This window comes from Budorcas taxicolor, chromosome 11, assembly GCF_023091745.1.
Source record: "Budorcas taxicolor isolate Tak-1 chromosome 11, Takin1.1, whole genome shotgun sequence".
NCBI classification, from domain to species: Eukaryota; Metazoa; Chordata; class Mammalia; order Artiodactyla; family Bovidae; genus Budorcas; species Budorcas taxicolor.
In genome coordinates, this window is record NC_068920.1 from 41540063 (window position 1) to 41557430 (window position 17368).

The following is a 17368-nucleotide window of genomic DNA, read 5'->3' on the forward strand; positions in this document are numbered from 1 at the left end:
GGGGCAGGCGGCTCTGCCCTGCAGGTTGACGAGGCCAGGTGTGAACCAGGCAGGTGACCTTGCTTGGGCTCCCCATCAACCTCCACACGGCTCACAGGCCTCCGTGATGCAATTTCAGGGTCTGTGGGGGCGTAAAATCTGGGGACTTTACTGATGGTTAAAACTCTGAGCTTCCGTGGCAGGGGGCATGTGTTCAATCCCTGGTTGGGGAACTAAGATCCCACATGCCACAGGGTGTGGCCAAAAAATTAAATTAAAAGGACCTCAAACTCATTACCAAATTGTATTAATGTTAAAAAAAAAAAAAGATGTAAATCTGGGCGCATGGTGGGTGTTCCATAAAATAAGTCTGTGGTCCCCTCACCCTCCTATCCCCAGAGAAGCTAAGAGGCTGCAGAAACCCAAGCAGGAGGCAGGCCCAGGATGTCATCAGCACTAACGACACAGGGCTTTGGGGAAGCTCTGCTAAGGAGTCCTCTATGGGGCTGTTTAGGTGTGAGACCTGCCTCTTCCCCTCAGGTTATCAGAGTCATTCTTGATGCCAGCCAAAAGGGAAGAGGTGTTTTTGTGGAGGCAGAGGAAAGAAGAGGCTCCCTCGAGAAATAATTATGGAATGTGGAGTATCTCTGGGGCTTCCCTGGTGGCTCAGTGGTAAAGAATCTGTGTAATGCAAGAGATGCAATGATGTCAGTTCGATCCCTAGGCTAGGAAGATCCCCTAGAGAAGGAAATGACAACCCACTCCAGTATTCTTGCCTGGAAAATCCCACGGACAGAGGAGCCTGGCGAGCTACAGTCCATGGGGACTGTTTCTAAACTGCCCAGTGGCTGAGTGATGCCTGGGGCAGGGGGCAGTCTTGGTAGCTGGGAGAAGAGGTCCAGAGAGTGGGCTTGGATGGAAGTTCTTTAAGATACAGGAGAGAGACATTTTCTGCACTTTCTGGAAGCTAAGGGATTGTTCTTTAACCCCCTGATGGAGTAGGGCCAGTCCTGTTCCCGCCCCCCTCCAAGGGATGCCCTTGGTTTGGGGAGATGCTGGAAGGCAGAACCCAGGGGAGGAAGCAGAGCTTGTTGTGAGAATTTGGGCTCCAGCGAGACCCTCCCTGGTGAGGTCTGGGTTTGGCCTGGGAGAACCCGGCTGCACATCCCCGTAACTTGGCTGGATTTTATTCAAGGTGGGCGGTCTGGTCCTGGGGCCGGGAGGAGGGAGGAGAAGGGGGCTTGAGTAGTGTTGCTTATTAATGGGAAGGAGACTTTCTCAGGAGACAGAGAAAGAGGAAAAGGGAAACAGCAGCGGGTCTGAAAAGTCGGAAAAGCCAGAGAAAATGAGACGGTCAGCTCCCCAGCCCTCCCCGACACTCCCTTCTGCAGCATTTTACGGGCCTAAAGACGACCGTGACTCATTCATTAATTTGAAGAGAAAACAAGAGAAGAAAACAACAGAATGGTCCAGACACGAGCATTCTTTTAATGCCTTCCATTCCCCAAACACACATTTTAAACCAGATTCCTTTGGCTTCCCAGAATGTCTTAATTTTATGCTTTCATGAGTCATTAGAGGGAAGAATTCTGAACCCTATGGAAAGGGCAGCAGTCAACAGTTAGTGATTTTTAAGGACTGAGGCTTGGAGGAGGCTTGCACGCATGAGATCTAGCTGGGGTCCCTGCAGGCAGGGGCCTGAGACCTGTCCCCACCCTCGCCTTTACCCCCTCTTCCTTTATCTCTCTCTCCCCTTCCTTTCCTCCCCTCTGCATCCTTCCCTCCCTCCCTCTCCTTACACCCTCTCTTGCCACTTCTCTCCCCTTGGTTGTCCCTTAAGGGACGGGTCACCTTGGGTCACCAGACACAGCCCCTTCCCTTGTCCTGCAGAGCTCTGGTTCCCCAAACCCCAGCCATGCCAGGAAGAACGGTCTGCCCAGGCTCCTTTGCAATGCAGAGCAGACTTACCTGGCTTTATGCACGGCTTAACCAATTATTTTAAGAAGAAACAGCCAACTTGGAACACTATGTGAAGAGACTTTTCTTTCTGCTTTTGCTTTTTCCTTTTTATTTTTTTAAACCGGCATCTTCTCTTACCGTCCCTAGCCCCCCTCCTGGGTCTCTCCTCCCCCAAATGCTTGCTTTGGCTTGGGGGAGAGGTTTTCGATATCTGACAGCTCTCAGAAGTGTAGTTTGGCAAAGGAGAATTGAAATCCACTCCAGCCAGCCAGGCCTGCACTGGGGGCTACATGAAAACACCTGGGCACCTCCTCACGCCCGACAAAAACCAGGCCTCCTGTCTACAAACACAGCACCCCGGTCTTTCTACCATTCCAGCCTGCTCTGTGCTCAGCTGAGGGCCTGCTCTCTGGAAACTGAAATGCACTGAAAACTCTGGGACTAAAAGCAGGTGGTAGAAGCCAGCAAGAGGAGGCCTGGGCAGATTTGGAGGGGGGAGGGGGGTCGTCTTGCAAGAGCTCAGGTTGGGGGACTTTTGAGCCTGGGCCTCTGGATTTGCCCCCTCCTCTCCTTCTCTCCACCGCCATCCCCCACCTCCGCCAGCCTACCCCCAGACCCTGCTACGACCATCCTCAAAGCCTGACAGATGTTCAAACTGATCTAAGACATTCCTGGAAATGACAGGGGAAACTGTCAAGGTGTCTTTAGCAGGAGAAGCCTGACTGCTGGGAGGACTGTTAAAGCTGCCCTGCCTCCCTCTCTCTGGGAACCAAAACTATTTTCCAAGGCCTAGATGTGGGCTGGTGTCAATTGCCCCATATAAAACAGCAAACAGCCCGTCTAAAGAAAACAGTTTTTAAGGTGCAGCAGAATATATCATAATGGAGAGAACTCTGGGCAGGCAAGCCGCAGTGGGGCAGATGGAGACACGTGCTGGAGGTGTGAACTGTTACACCCACAGGATGGTTCACACATCACAGCGCTGGGTGGAAGGGGAACACCCATTCATACACACACACACACAGACCTACACACACACACACACACACACACACACACACACACATGCAACCACACACACATGCAATCACACACACACACACACATATGCAAACATGCCCCTGACATGGTAACAAAGGAATTTTGCCTCATGCAATCTCCACTTTTATTGTACATATGTTGTTTAGTTGCTAAGTCATGTCCAACTCTTTTTGCGACCCCATGGACTGTAGCCCACCGGGCTCCTCATCCTTGGGATTTCTCAGGCAAGAATACTGGAATGGGTTGCCGTTTCCTTCTCCAGGGGATCTTCCCATCCCAGGGATTGAACCCACGTCTCCTGCACTGGCAGTCAGATTCATTACTGCTGAGCCACCAGGGAAGCCCACACATCATATACCTCATATTTAAAATCTTTTTCCTCTAGGTGTAAATGATTAGGAAAAAATAAAAGAAAGTGTATTTCGGTTTCTCATTTAAATTGTGTTCTCAGAAGAGAGTCATGTTGCCCGGAACCGTTTTCAACCATCCCAACCATGTTTCAAGGGCAGCATGGGTCCTGCAGAGGGCCTGGCACTGGGGCCCAGGAGCCTGGGTTCTGTCTTAGCTTCCCCACTCGCCAGCTGGGTGGCCTGAGTGAGTCAGTTCTCTCTGGACCTCAGTTTCCTGCTCTACTGTAAAGTGAAATTCTAAAGCTCTTGTAACATTGGTTGATTGTTTAAAACCATAAAATGCAAACTTCAGCTGCTTTCCACTTTCCACTTTTGCCCCCATGCCCTCCCAGTCCAGCCCACTGCCGTTGCTTACGAGGCTTGAAGCCAGTCCACTAGGGACAGCTCGTGAGCATTTCTCTGGGGAGGCCCATCTAGTGGCTCTGGGAGGGGGCGGGCAGCCTTGGTGGGGAGAGGGCTTGCAGTCCATGTGAGAGCCATGCTGGGCCAAGCGGCAGAGCCCCTCCGTCCCCTGGGTCACTGGGCAGGCACTGACAACCCCCCTCCACCCGCCATACCAACAGTCTCAGAGCCAAACAGAGCCAAACTGTTCATCTGGACAGTGTCAAGGCTGGACCGTCTAGTCTGTACCTGGGATTTCTTATTTATCTAACTCAAATATCTCCATATACAGGGCTTGGAGGGGGAGGAAAAAAAGCTGTGAGCTCAGCTCAGTCCCTCTTTGGCTAAGTGCTTAGCTTTTCTTTGGCCCCAGACGCATGTTCCAAATGTGAGGGTTTACATATAGACATATCTATTTGCAGATAATTTGTCTGAGCCCTTATTATCCTGTAATTGGGTTAAATACTGCTGTGTAGGCAGCAGCATACCAAAGCCATTGCCGAATCCTCGCACGGCATCAGACCTGCCCCCTCCTCCCCCTTCCCTTCTGCAGGCCTATTGGAAGGGAAAGGTAGAAACATAAATTAAGGCAAGGAGAGCATAGTTCTTTCTTGGAATGAGCTATTTAAAGAACAAGCCAGATGGTGCAAAGAGACATTTTCCCTTTGCTTTTTACATTTTCAAAGATTGTGTGTGTGTGTGTGTGTGTGTGTACTTGTGTGTGTGTGAGAGAGAGACAGAGAGAGAGAGAGAGAGAGGCAGAAACATACCATTCTTCTCTGCCCACAGCACTGCCATGCTTTCCAATAAGAGCCCCTTGGGTGGTGGGTTTGATGGAGGCAGATTTTGCCAGGGAAACCACTTCTGGGACAGCAGGACCCAAGTCTGTGCTTTCCATGAAGGCCACCCACACCAGCCTTCTCTCCCAAAGGATTTTCGGCTTTCCATGAGTCTCTAGGTCAGGGACAAGCTTTCTAGTGGGGGTGGGGATCAGCTCACTGCTCACTGACGCCCCCCCCTCTACCCCCCCGCCTGGTCCTGCCCCAGGAATGACAGGCTTTGTCATTCCTCTGTCACCCGTGCTCCCAGTGGCTGGAATCTAGCTTCTGCCCTCCCCACTGAGCCTGGAAACACCAGCTTCCTGAGTCCTCTCACAATGCTCTTAGAAATTTTGCTTTATGGAAATCTTTCTAAAACAGACTGTGTTTCTGCCTTATTTCCTGCATACTGATTGTGTTGAACACAATTTAACTCAAAGACATAAAATGAAGTACGGCCCTGGTGGCCTGGGGCAGACTTAGGGCTGGGAGTCAGAGCTGGGTTCAGATCCAGACTGTGTCCTTTACTATCTCCGACCTTGACAGTTCCAGGAGTCTGCCTCCTCACAGAGGGAAGGTTATGACCTCCGGGGGTGCGGGGAAGATGAAATGAGATAATCCTGTCATCCCCTCTCCCTCCACTGGGTCTCCACCCGCTGTGAGCATGCTCTCCCTTGCTGGCGTGGGTCACCGCCAACCGCTAAGTAAACCTCTGTTTTGTTCCTCTTCTCTCCCTGATGCTTTCCGCCAAAATAACTTTTCCAAAATGTAAATCACCCTCTGTCTCTCCCCTGCTTCAAGTCTTCACAGTTCCCTCTCGCTTCGAGGACCAGTTTTGAGTGCTTAATGAGCTGCAAAGAGCATCCTAGCTCAGCTCCCCTCCCCCTGACCCTTCCCTCCAGGCCACGCTCCCAGCAGTTCAGAGCGGCTGGGTCCTTTCCTCTCTCTTTTACTTGGCTTGTTGTTGCTCAGTCGCTCAGTTGTGTCTGACTCTGTGTGACCCCATGGACTGCAGCACGCCAGGCTTCCCTGTCCTTCACCATCTCCTGGAGTCTGCTCAAACTCATGTCCACTGAGTCGGTGGTGCCATCCACCCATCTCATCCTCTGTAGTCCCTTCTCCTCCTGCCTTCAGTCTTTCCCGGCATCAGGGTCTTTTCCAACGAGTCGACTCTTCACATCCGGTGGCCAGAGTATTGGCTGCTCCTCTTCAACCTCCTCCAGGAAGCTTTCTGAGATTACATTCGGTTCACCTGCTTGGGGGCTTCCTCATTAAAGAAATTCATCGCGATCTACTAGAATTCTGCCTGTGTGCCCAGTGGAACCTTTTAAGGGCCAAGGCTATTCTTTCTCTCTGCTCCTCAGCACCCAGCACAGTGAAGACCAGTCAGCCCTCCATCCTGTAAGCTCCATCTCCCTTCCTTTCTTACTCTTTCACCTGAAAAAGCGCCCTCAGTTCTGATGATGGGCGGTAGTAATTACAACCCTGGGGCTACATGAGTAAGGCTATTTATCTCCACCCACAATAGGCTCAGACCTTTGGGGTTTTAAAACAGTCCTGTTCTTCTGCTGTTAATTCTCACCTCTCACTGTTGTTGACTGTCTTGCTTCATGCCCAATTATTGGGCGAGGGCCTCTCCCATCTTAAAAACTAAATTGTAGAGCCCTGAGCTGTTTTGCTCACAATGCAGGAGTCTTGTTCTCCCTTTTGTCTCCGTGGCTTTGTCCTCAAGTGTTGGTGTGGCTGGAAGCTAGCTTTTGGACAAGTGGTGGGGGATGCAGGGTGAGGTGTATGCGAAATGCCTGGTTTAGATCTGGGGACCGACGAACAGAGTGCCCACTGCAGAAACCAGACCTTCCAGATTGTTTTAAGGGCTAGTTCGATGAAGAATAACTTAAATTCCTGGAACCTGCTTTGAAATGTCAAGTTTCTTAGTGTCAAATTCAAAACCGCAAAAGGACAGATGTTTTGCTTAAGCTGCAGGATGACTTGGCCTCTTGGGAGAAGGATGCACGGGGAAGTCAAATGGGGCCACACGGAGAGCCCGAGCCTTCCATCAGTGCATCTTCTGTGACCAGAGGTTTCCTGCGGTGGTGTCCACAGGCAGACCCCATGTGGGGGGCAGGACAGCCAACAGCACAAGGACCCAGCAAAATGTAGGCAAAGGGTTCTACCACCGAGGTACCACTGGGGACCATGTCTCTGAGTGGAAGGGGCCAGGGCACAGAATCCACCCTGAGAGGATGTGAGGAGACTGAATCAGGTTGTAGGACATTCAGAGTTCAGAAGGATATATTGAACTACATCAAGCAGATACAGAGCAAGGGTCTCTGCAAGCCCTCCACAGACTGGTTTCCTCAACCAAGAAATCACAGGAAAAAAGAGAGAGAGAGAGAGAGATGGAACCTTCAGGTCAGAGTTTCTCAGTGTCAATGCTCTCGACATTGGGTCCGGATAATTCTTTGCGGCGGGAGCCATCCTGAGCATTGCAGGATGTGAGCGGCATCCCTGGCCTCCATCCACTAGAGGGCAGTAGAGTCCCCCAAACCCAACCAGTGACAACAACCAACAATGCCTCCAGACATGGCCAAGTACCCCTTGGATGCAAAGTTTCCCTTCAGTTCCACTCAGTCACTCAGTCGTGTCTGACTCTTTGTGACCCCATGGACTGCAGTACGCCAGGCCTCCCTGTCCATCACCAACTCCCGGAGTTTACTCAAACTCATGTCCATTGAGTCAGTGATGCCATCCAACCATCTCATCCTCTGCCGTCCATCCCCTTCTCCTCCCGCCTTCACTTTTTCCCAGCATCAGGGTCTTTTCAAATGAGTCAGTTCTTCATATCAGGTGGCCAAAGTATTGGAGTTTCAGCTTCAGCATCAGTCCTTCCAATGAATATTCAGGTCTGATTTCCTTTGGGATTGAATAGCTGGATCTCCTTGCAGTCCAAGGGACTCTCAAGAGTCTTTTCCAACACCACAGTTCAAAAGCATTAATTCTTTAGTGCTTAGCTTTCTTAATAATTCAACTCTCACATCCATACATGACTACTGGAAAAACAAAAGCTTTCACTAGATGGACCTTTTTTGGCAAAGTAATGTCTCTGCTTTTTAATATGCTGTCTAGGTTGGTCATAACTTTTCTCCTGAGGAACAAGCATCTTTTAATTTCATGGCTGCAGTCACCATCTGCAGTGATTTTGGAGCCCCCCAAAATAAAGTCTGTCACTGTGTCCACTGTTTCTCCATCTATTTGCCATGAAGTGATGGGACCAGATGCCATGATCTTAGTTTCCTGAGTTTTAAGCCAACTTTTCCACTCTCCTCTTTCACTTTCATCAAGAGGTTCTTTAGTTCTTCTTCGCTTTCTGCCATAAACGTGGTATCATCTGCATATCTGAAGTTATTGATATTTTTCCTGGCAATCTTGATTCCAGCTTGTGCTTCATTCAGTCCAGCATTTCTCATGATGTACTCTGCATAGAAGTTAAATAAGCAGGGTGACAATATACAGCCTTGACATACTCCTTTCCCGATTTGGAACCAGTCTATTTTTCCATGTCCAGTTCTAACTGTTGCTTCTTGACCTGCATACAGATTTCTTAGGAGGCAGGTCAGGTGGTCTGGTATTCCCATCTCTTTAAGAATTTTCCACAGTTTGTTGTGGAAGTTTCCCTTAGCTGAGAACTATTGCTATGAAGTAAAAGAGGCTTGAAAAACATATGGACCAGTCACAATATATGGACCTTATTTGGATACCGAGTCAAGCAAGTAAAAATTCAACTGTTTAAAAATAAAAAGGAAACATTCATGAGACAGTACAGAACTATATATTTGAGGTTATTAAGGAATCATTGCTAAGTTTTCCATGTAACAGCATTACAAGTATCTTTAATATCCCTTTTCTTTTATCGATGTTTATTGAAACATACTAATCAAATGCTAGGGTGTCCAGGCCTTGCTTCAAAATAATCCAGAGCAGGGGATAGAGAGTAAGACAAAGATGAAATAGGATTGGTCATGAGCTAAAGATCACTGATCTCTTTTTTTTTTAAATTAAGTAATTTTTTTTTGGGGGGGGGAGCCTCGCCTAACAGCATACAGGGGCTTCCCTGGTAGTTCACTGGGAAAGACTCTGCCTGCCAATGCAGAAGACCCTGATTCAATCCCTAGATCAGGAAGATCCCCTGGAGAAGGAAATGACTCTTGCCAGCAAAATCCCATGGAAAAAGGAGCCTGGCAGGCTATAGTTCATGGGGTTGCAAAGAGTGAGACACGACTGAGTGGCTGAGCACATGCAGAACCTCCCTGGGCAGGGACTGAACCCACCTCCCCAGCAGTGGGAGCACAGAGTCCTAACCCACGGGCCACCAGGTAAGCCAAAGCCCACTGACGTCTGATAGAGCCACAGAGTTCGCTACACTCTTCTCTCTATTCTGCCTGTGTTTGAAAGTTTTCTCATAAAAATAGGTAAAAGAACAAAAGCAGAAAAAGAAGGCAAATAGTAGCTGGGATTACTATTATTATTATTAGCCTCAAAGAACTATTGTAACTTTCTCCCCAGCTTTTCCAAATCTGCCCTTGAATCAGATCCCTCTGGGACCCTGTGTTCATGAGCTCACCACCGTAAAAGGCATCAAGTTATGTGAAGAGACATCACATTCAGCTGAGCCCTTGCTCCATGCGAATTTTAACAGTCAATGGTGTCTGCATGGCCCATCTCATCCCAGCAGTTCTTTCCATAGAAAATCTAATCAGTGCAAGGTAGGCGCTCCACAAATGGTTTCTGCATGTGGGCATCCATGAAGGAATAAATTCATGAACGGGCAGAGTTCAAGGCAGTCTGCTGGGCTGTGGGGAAAACATGGAAATAAATAGATCACGATCTACGCTCTTGAGAAGTTCACTGTCCACTGGGGCAGGAGATGTTCAGATAATCGTTGTGAAAATAATTCAGAATAAAGTCAAGGCTAAGTAGACTCAAGGCAAGGTGACAGGGCATGGCCAATTTCGAGGAACGAAGGGAGCAAAATCCAAGCTGATACCTTAGGGACTGATCTCAGCAGAAGCAGCACAAATTCTTATGACATCTAGCTGCCTTTTTCAAGTCTTTGGGTTTTGAAGTCATAAAAGCCGCCATACTCCAACAGATTCACTGGGGGGTGCTTGGCTGGCTGCAGAGGGGAAAATCTGTTTACATTAAAAAGAAAAAAAATTTCAGTTCGACTACTGCAAGAAAACCGAAAATCAGAAAAAGCTGTCGATGGCTTAATATGCTCTTTAGCGGCTTCAGAAGATCTGAGTCATGCCTTTTCCTAATATGTCTTCCCGTGTCAAAATCCACCACCTCAAAGGGAAGCGGAAGACGGTCTTAAGGAGACCGCGCTCAAGACAGCCGCATGTGAACGGTGCCAACGTGTTAGCTCATCGCCCAGAGCGCAAAGTCCTTTTAGGAAATTGATTTTCCTTGGATAAAGTCACTTCCCCTCTCTGCACCTCCGTCTCTTCCACTGTAAGATGAAGCAGTTGGATGAGATCAAGCATGGCAAATTTGTGGCATACTTTCTACTCCCTACCGCTCTGCCCACAGCAGACATTGCTAATTGATCCAAGCATCCTTCCCCACTGGGACACAGCCACACCAGGGGTACTCAACAGAGGGTCCCAGGCCCGCATAAACCATCAGAGGAAATGATACTGGCCTCAAAACTCCTTACCATCTCTGGCCTTCAGTTTCCCGGAATGCTGAATTTAAAAGCCTCGATCAGCAATATGTATACCTATGGCTGATTCATGTTGATGTATGGTAGAAACCAACACAATATTGTAAAATAATTATCCTTCAATTAAAAATAAATAAATTTTAAAAACGTATCACCATAGAAAACCCCAAGCACACCATTACTTTGTGCCGTTGTTATGAACAACCAAAAAGTCTACTGAGGGGCTTCCCTGGTGGTCCCGTGGCTAAGATTCCACGCTCCCAATGCAGAGGGCCCAGGTTCAATCCCTGCTCAGGGAGCTAGATCCCACATGCCACAAATAAGGGTTTGCATGCTGCATCTAAAGATCCCAAGTGTTGCAACCAAGACCCAGTATAGCCAAATTAAAAAATTAATTTTTTTAAGAAAGGTTAACTGAGGCCCTGTGGCTTGCTGAGGGTTGTGATGAGAGCTGAGTTACCAGCAGAAGATGTGGCCCACTCACCCCTCCTCCTACAACTTAAGGGGCTTATGGTTTGGGGAGGGAGAAAGGAAATACAGAGGGAAGACAAACCATAGTGCAACTCCAAGGGCCAGGGGAGTGACCAGGGATAGCCAGGCTGCAGAAGGTGGAACAGAACAGGTTTCCCAGGAAACGGAGACAAGTTGTACCCTGAAGGATGATCAGAGTAGACAAAACAGTGAGAAGAGCCAAGGTCACCCAGAAACCGGGCCCCTGCTCTGGGCTCTCCCTCTGCTCCCTAGAGAGATAAGATGTAACGTCCGCAGGGATGGTAGGCAGTGAGGTCATCCTACAGCATCCATAATGGGAAAGAAAATTCGTCTTGGGAAATCTACACCCAAAGTCAGCCTCCCTCCCCACAAAGGGAATAATACCTGGAAGAAATTTTCGGGTCAGGGGGCATTTAATCCACTTCCCCATACATACTGTGCTTAGTACCGAGGATGGACGTGAAAGAGCCAGGGGTCCCTGATCCCAACTGCATAGACACGGGAGGTGAGGGGTCTGAATGCCTGCAGGCTAGGATTCTTTCACCTGAATCTTCTGTTTGTTTTCAAAGTGGCTGCCCCAAACCTTCATTCCAGAAATAGAGTTGGACCAGGCAGAACCTGCAAATGCAAAGCCTGCCTTAGCTGTGTAGCTAACGGAACAGACTACGTAACAGGAAAAGGCACAATTCAATGCCATATATGTGTATAGTGTACATACATGTATATATAAATATATGTATATTGGTGTGCTATTGATTTCTAAAGTGGGGTAATTTGACAATGTGCCTTAGCCACACTGTAAGGGGATGTATTGGAGATCACCTTCTGTGTCTCCCTGGGTCTGGCCAAGGCCAAATGGACAGCAGACTCACAGCATGTCTTCTCTCCAAGGACTGTGAGCCTGGGGCAGACCCAGATTCACAGCACACTGCCTCTAGCAGCCCCCAGACTGCTATTTATCCAATCAGTCAGAGCTCCCCTCCACTATGCGCCCAGCTCTCTGTCCCTTAGCACGACATAGATGACAGAGGACAGGACGGGCAGGCGGGCTGGAGATCTGCCCTTGCGGACAGAGGACGCAGTGTCTATCTGGGGTCCAGAAGGGCTGGGAGGACAGTGACTGGAGCCGGGAAACTGGTCTGGGCTTTTCTAATGCCACCACCCCTTCCCCATAAAGGTCCCCAGTTTACTGAGAGAGAGGATGCTCAGAGGTGCTTTGCTTCTACTCTGCATTCTCTTACTGTACCCAGACTATACTGTGTCCAAGCCACAGAAACCTCAGGGACCAGTTAGTCCAACCCCCTCTACCAACACATCCCCGCCTCCTCTGATTTGATGCTTTTCAACTGCCACTGTCTGAGAAATCCACTCAACATGCTTTTGGACTTGAATGTCAATTAAAAATACGCAGCTTGGGAGAATTCCCTGGTGGTCCAGTGGTTAGGACTCCATGCTTCCGCTGCAGGGGGCACGGGTTTGATCCCTGATCCAGGAACTAAGATTCCCACATGCTGTGCACTGCAGCCAAGGGAAAAAAAAAAAAAAATACATAGCTTGGAAGCTCAAAGTACCCAAATGTTCATCAGCAGTTGAACGGATCTATAAATCTTGATGTAGCCACAAGGTGAAATACTACACAGCCATGAAGATGGGAAATCTTCCACCCCACACACATCAGCACAAAAACTGGCAGGAGTAATCCAGGACACAGAAGTCAAGAGGATGGTTCTCCCTGAGGAGTTAGGGCTGGCGGGTAGAATGGAGGGCTCCTGGGGGCTGATAACATTCTGTTTCTTGATTTGGGTGGTGGTTGCTTAGGTGTGCTGTTTATGAAAATTTGCCAAGTTGTACAGTTAGAATCCATGGCTGTATGCGTGTTATACATCCAGAGAAGGTTTTGAAAATCTGTATGTTACATAAGAAGTTGCACAGTGTACGATTCCATACGTTGGAAACATGGCACAGGTAAGTCTGGAGACAGAAAATAGAACAGAAGCTGCCAGGGACTGGGGCAGAGGGTGGGGAGTGACTGTTCAATGGGTAAGAGGCTTCCTTTGGGGGAAATCAAAATGTCTTGGAACTAGACAGAAGCGATGGTTGTACAATCTTTTGAATGCACTAAATGCTACTGAGTTGTTCATTTTAAAGTGGTTAGTGATGAATTTTATGCTATGGTGATATAGTGGTAATGAGTCAGCCTGCCAGTGCAGGAGACACAAAAGACGTGGGTGTGATCCCTGGGTTGGCAAGATCCCCCAGAGTAAGAAATGGCAATTCAGTCAAGTATTCTTTCCTGGAAAACTCCATGGACAGAGATGGGGTCACAAAGAGTCGGACATGACTGAGTGACTGACACACACACCTGTAAGTTAATAATGTCTATCTAGGAAGGGCCACACACTAAAAGCCATCTTTGTTATTTCTGTAATTCCTGTAGCTTGATGGTTTCCCTGTCTCTCCCAGCTCTTGCGGTGGTCACAGATGGCTGAGTTCAAGGGGTCTCTGATCTGAACTCCAAATAACGAGAGGTTCCAGGGCAATGCCTGGTCATTACAGTGAGCAGGCTCACAAGATGCCAGAGGCCCATCACACTTTCAAGGGGTCTTGGGTAACGGAGCCTGGGCTTGCAGGGGGCCAAGCTTCATTCACTGCCATGTCAACCCCACTCCAGAGCCAAGGACTTCCCAAGGACTTCCGCTGCATCCTTGCCCCTGTCCTGACCAGAGCTGGCTCTGGTGGCTTCCCTTCAGCTTCACGTGCAAATTCACATCTGCGGCAGTAAGCGAGCCCCGGCTGGAGAGCAGTGGCCGCTCACACTGTTATCCCGTTCTCAGCAATAATGTTTAGGTTCAGGAAAGAGTTCCAAGATATATATAATTCCTCATGCTGAGTAAGGGCCCCAGCTACTGCTCCATCCAGGAATGTTAATACACCAGCCGTTGGCCCCGCGCTATGGATGGATGTCTCTCAATGTCCTCATTATGTGCTCCGTATTTCAGGTCATGTAATTCAGCTGTAAAAATTTGCCCCTGGCTGCACCTGGCATAGGAGTGGCACAGAGGGGTGTGTTTATTTTTTTAAGGTACTGTTAAAAATAAATTTAATAAGAGAAAGAGAGTGGAAGAGAGCAAGCAAGGGACGGAGACTGTGTAATTTGAATGAGGGAGGAAAAGACATGTACAGCAGGTTTGAGATCCTGGTGCTTTGGGAGTGTGAGTGTGTGTGTGTGCATGAGTGTGTGTGTGCATGCACGCATGGGTGTTTCTCCTGAGTAACTCAAAGCCAGCTTTGTTTATTAAACCGAGATTTTCCAGATCGTTAGGTTGTGATGTGGCTTAGCTCATACTGTGCAGTATCCCATCTTAAATACACACAGGTACATAAGTGAAAACCGGTGGAGCGACTTCAATTAGTAAGAGTATGGGCAGCAATTAACTTTAAATGAACATTTTCATGAGTTTTTCTCCTTCCCTTTCCTTCTCTTGGCTGTGTAATTAACAAGTCTCTAAACAAACTAAGTCTCTCTTTGAGACTAGAAGACTCTGGTTCTAGAAGCCACAGCGTGAAGATGGAGAGGAATGGGGACACTTAGGTGGCAGGGGCCTGTCCTTTTGGGCATGCCATGGGTGGAAGAGAGCTACCACTCCCGCCCCCAACCCCTAGGAAGTTAAGATGCACCTAGGGCGATCTGATCATCTAAACCAAACCCTAGAACACGTAGGCTGACAGAGGAGTTCTGTCCCATTTCTGGCCAGGAGAAGTTGTTTGGGAAACATCGTCTTGACTATCACGTTTTCTAGACTACTTTCAGTGATAAATTAACATGTCTTGGAAGGGCTGAAGTAGTGCCAGTAAAGGGGTGATGGGGAAAAGAGGGGGGAATATGGACACACCAAGTTGTCCTTTCTCCACCTGAGCTACATTGCTATGTTTGGGGGGCTATTATGTCCCTTGGACCCAAGATGTCCATGTTTGCACCCAAACATGGTACCACACGGAAGTCAAGAAATCAAGGCTCCATGGACAGCGGGAGAGGGGAGGGGGAGGTGGATAGAAAACCCTTGCTCCAGAGGGGCAGCCCCCTCTCCTGACCTCCCTGGACTGCGATGAGAGGCTTGTGGTCTAAGGAGGACCTCTTGGATGTAAGCACATGCATCTATCTGCTGGTGTCTACCCAGGGCACCATGGAGGGTCACCCAGAGCAGAAAGGACCGGGAATGAGATGTCTTAGGTAAACCATAGGACCGCTTCGCACCACGCACCTTCAGTGTCCCGTCCACCTCACCTCCTTGGAGGGCCCTGTGGCCACCTCTCCTGCCGGGTCACTCTGCCTGGGACAGCAGGAGAGTGGCCTCGGGGGCTTGATGCTGAGACAGCACTCTCTCACGTAGTCCCTCACCAACGGGTCACCCTACCGGAGCCAGGACACGTTTCTGGCCGTCGGTCACCTTAATCCTCTCCATCTGAGTTTGCGGTCGCTGTTTTCCCTGTTTCTTTCAGCCTGTCCTGAAGCTCCTCGTTCGGCCTTACTTGGGTGCCACCTGGTGTCCAAGAGCCTCACTGCTGGTGGGTTCTGGCCGAGTGGAAAGAACAGGAGGTTTTTGCTTTTTGTTTTTGTCTTTGTTTTTCCTGCTCTTCTTTTAGGTTCTGTGGTGAGAGGTGGAGTCGGCCTGGATTGCAGCAGGGGAACAGGCACAGCCTGTTCACAGGACATTCCTGCCCCAGCGGACACTCTGTGCCCTGGGCTGCTTCTCACAGGGCAGAGGGAACTTTCAGAGTCCCCCTGTGTGTACTAAGTCACTTCAGTCATGTCCAGCTCTTTGTGACCCCATGGACTGTAGCCCACCAGGCTCCTCTGTCCATGGGGTTCTCCAGACAAGAATACTGGAGTGGATTACCATGTCCTCCTCCAGGGGATCTTCCCGACCCAGGGATCAAACCCGAGTCTTTTACGTCTCCTGCTTTGGCAGGTGGATTCTTTACAATTAGTGCCACCCAGGAAGCCAAGCACCCCCCTAGTCAATGCTTCTTTTGTTTTAAAGAAATATATATATATGTGGAGAGAGAGAGAAAGGAAATTTGGGGCTAAAGGATTAACAGGAGCCAGACTGGGTTTCCCTCTCGTCTCTGCCACTTACTAGCTGTGTGATCATGAATAAGTTATTCTCACCTCTCTGAACCGCAGTTTCTTTCTCAGAAAAAAGGGAAAACTATACCCACTTAAGTGGAGAAGGCAACTCTTGCCTGGAGAATTCCATGGGCAGAGGAGCCTGGTAGGCTGTAGTCCATGGGGTCGCGAAGAATCAGACACGATTGAGCGACTTCACTTTCACTTTTCACTTTCATGCGTTGGAGAAGGAAATGGCAACCCACTCCAGTGTTCTTGCCTGGAGAATCCCAGGGACGGGGGAGTCTGGTGGGCTGCCGTCTATGGGGTTGCACAGAGTCGGACACGACTGAAGCGACTCAGCAGCAGCAGCAGCATACCCACTTAAGAGGGTCCATGAGATAAATCAAAAGTCCTGCCAGGTTCTGGATCACTGAGGGTGCTCAATAAATGTCATTTCCTCCCTTCCTCAGCAGACATAGGGAGATAGAGATGATTACATAAGTAATAAAGTTTAGGACACAATGAAAGTAATATTTACTTTTTTCTTAGTGTGTGTGGGGTGATGGGCAGAGCTATAGTGGGGATGGGGGTGGAGGGAAGTTTTCATTCTCACTTTCCTCCAAGCTTCTCAGCCTTTGCAGGTCTGGGAAGAGGAATCCAAACTGTGAGTAGTGACTCTGATCACATCTCCAATGGAAAGATTAAAGGCATGCTTCACTCCCAACTTTACACCAACTGGCTAATAAATAATAAGCTAAGTCATTGTGGACTAAGCCTTGTTTGAAGAGTTTTCCAGAGGCCAGTGTGCCCAGCTCAAATGAGTTTTGCCCCATAATGCTCATCCCTATTTACTGAGCCCCTTAATAGGGGAGGCATAGCCAGGAATTTGAGTGGCATCACCTCCTGTACCCTTGTAACAACGATGCCAGGTCAGAATTACTGCCCCCACTACATAGGTGAGGAAATTGGGGCTCAGGGTGGTCAGGTCACTTGCCTAAGGTCACATATTTAGGAAGCGATGAGGTCCACCCAGCTCTAGATCCAGTGTGTTCTTTCCTGCTTCTCCCAATATCCCTTGAACCCAGGGATCTTCTCCTGGAGCAGCGGCTGGTCTCTGAACCAACCAGCAGCGGCTTTCTGCCCCAGCCCCAGCCCTGGGCATAAATCACATCTCGGTTCCTGCCCATGGCTCATTGGTTGGGCTCCCAGCTGCCTTCCGCCTAGTTCCAGGCGTGCGGCTATATTAAGAATGTGAACTGTAACATTAACACTTAAAAAAAAATCCCAAAGAGAAAGGCAGAAAGAAAGAAATACCCCTAAAGAGTCTAATGTCAGGTCCAGCCAAGGGTCATAAATCAATGTCGGTAAATTTATAAACAGTTCATAAATGTAAGTGCTTTTTACAGGGCTGTTTGTTATTGTGTCGGGGCTGGGATGGGGCGGGGCGATCCATCCA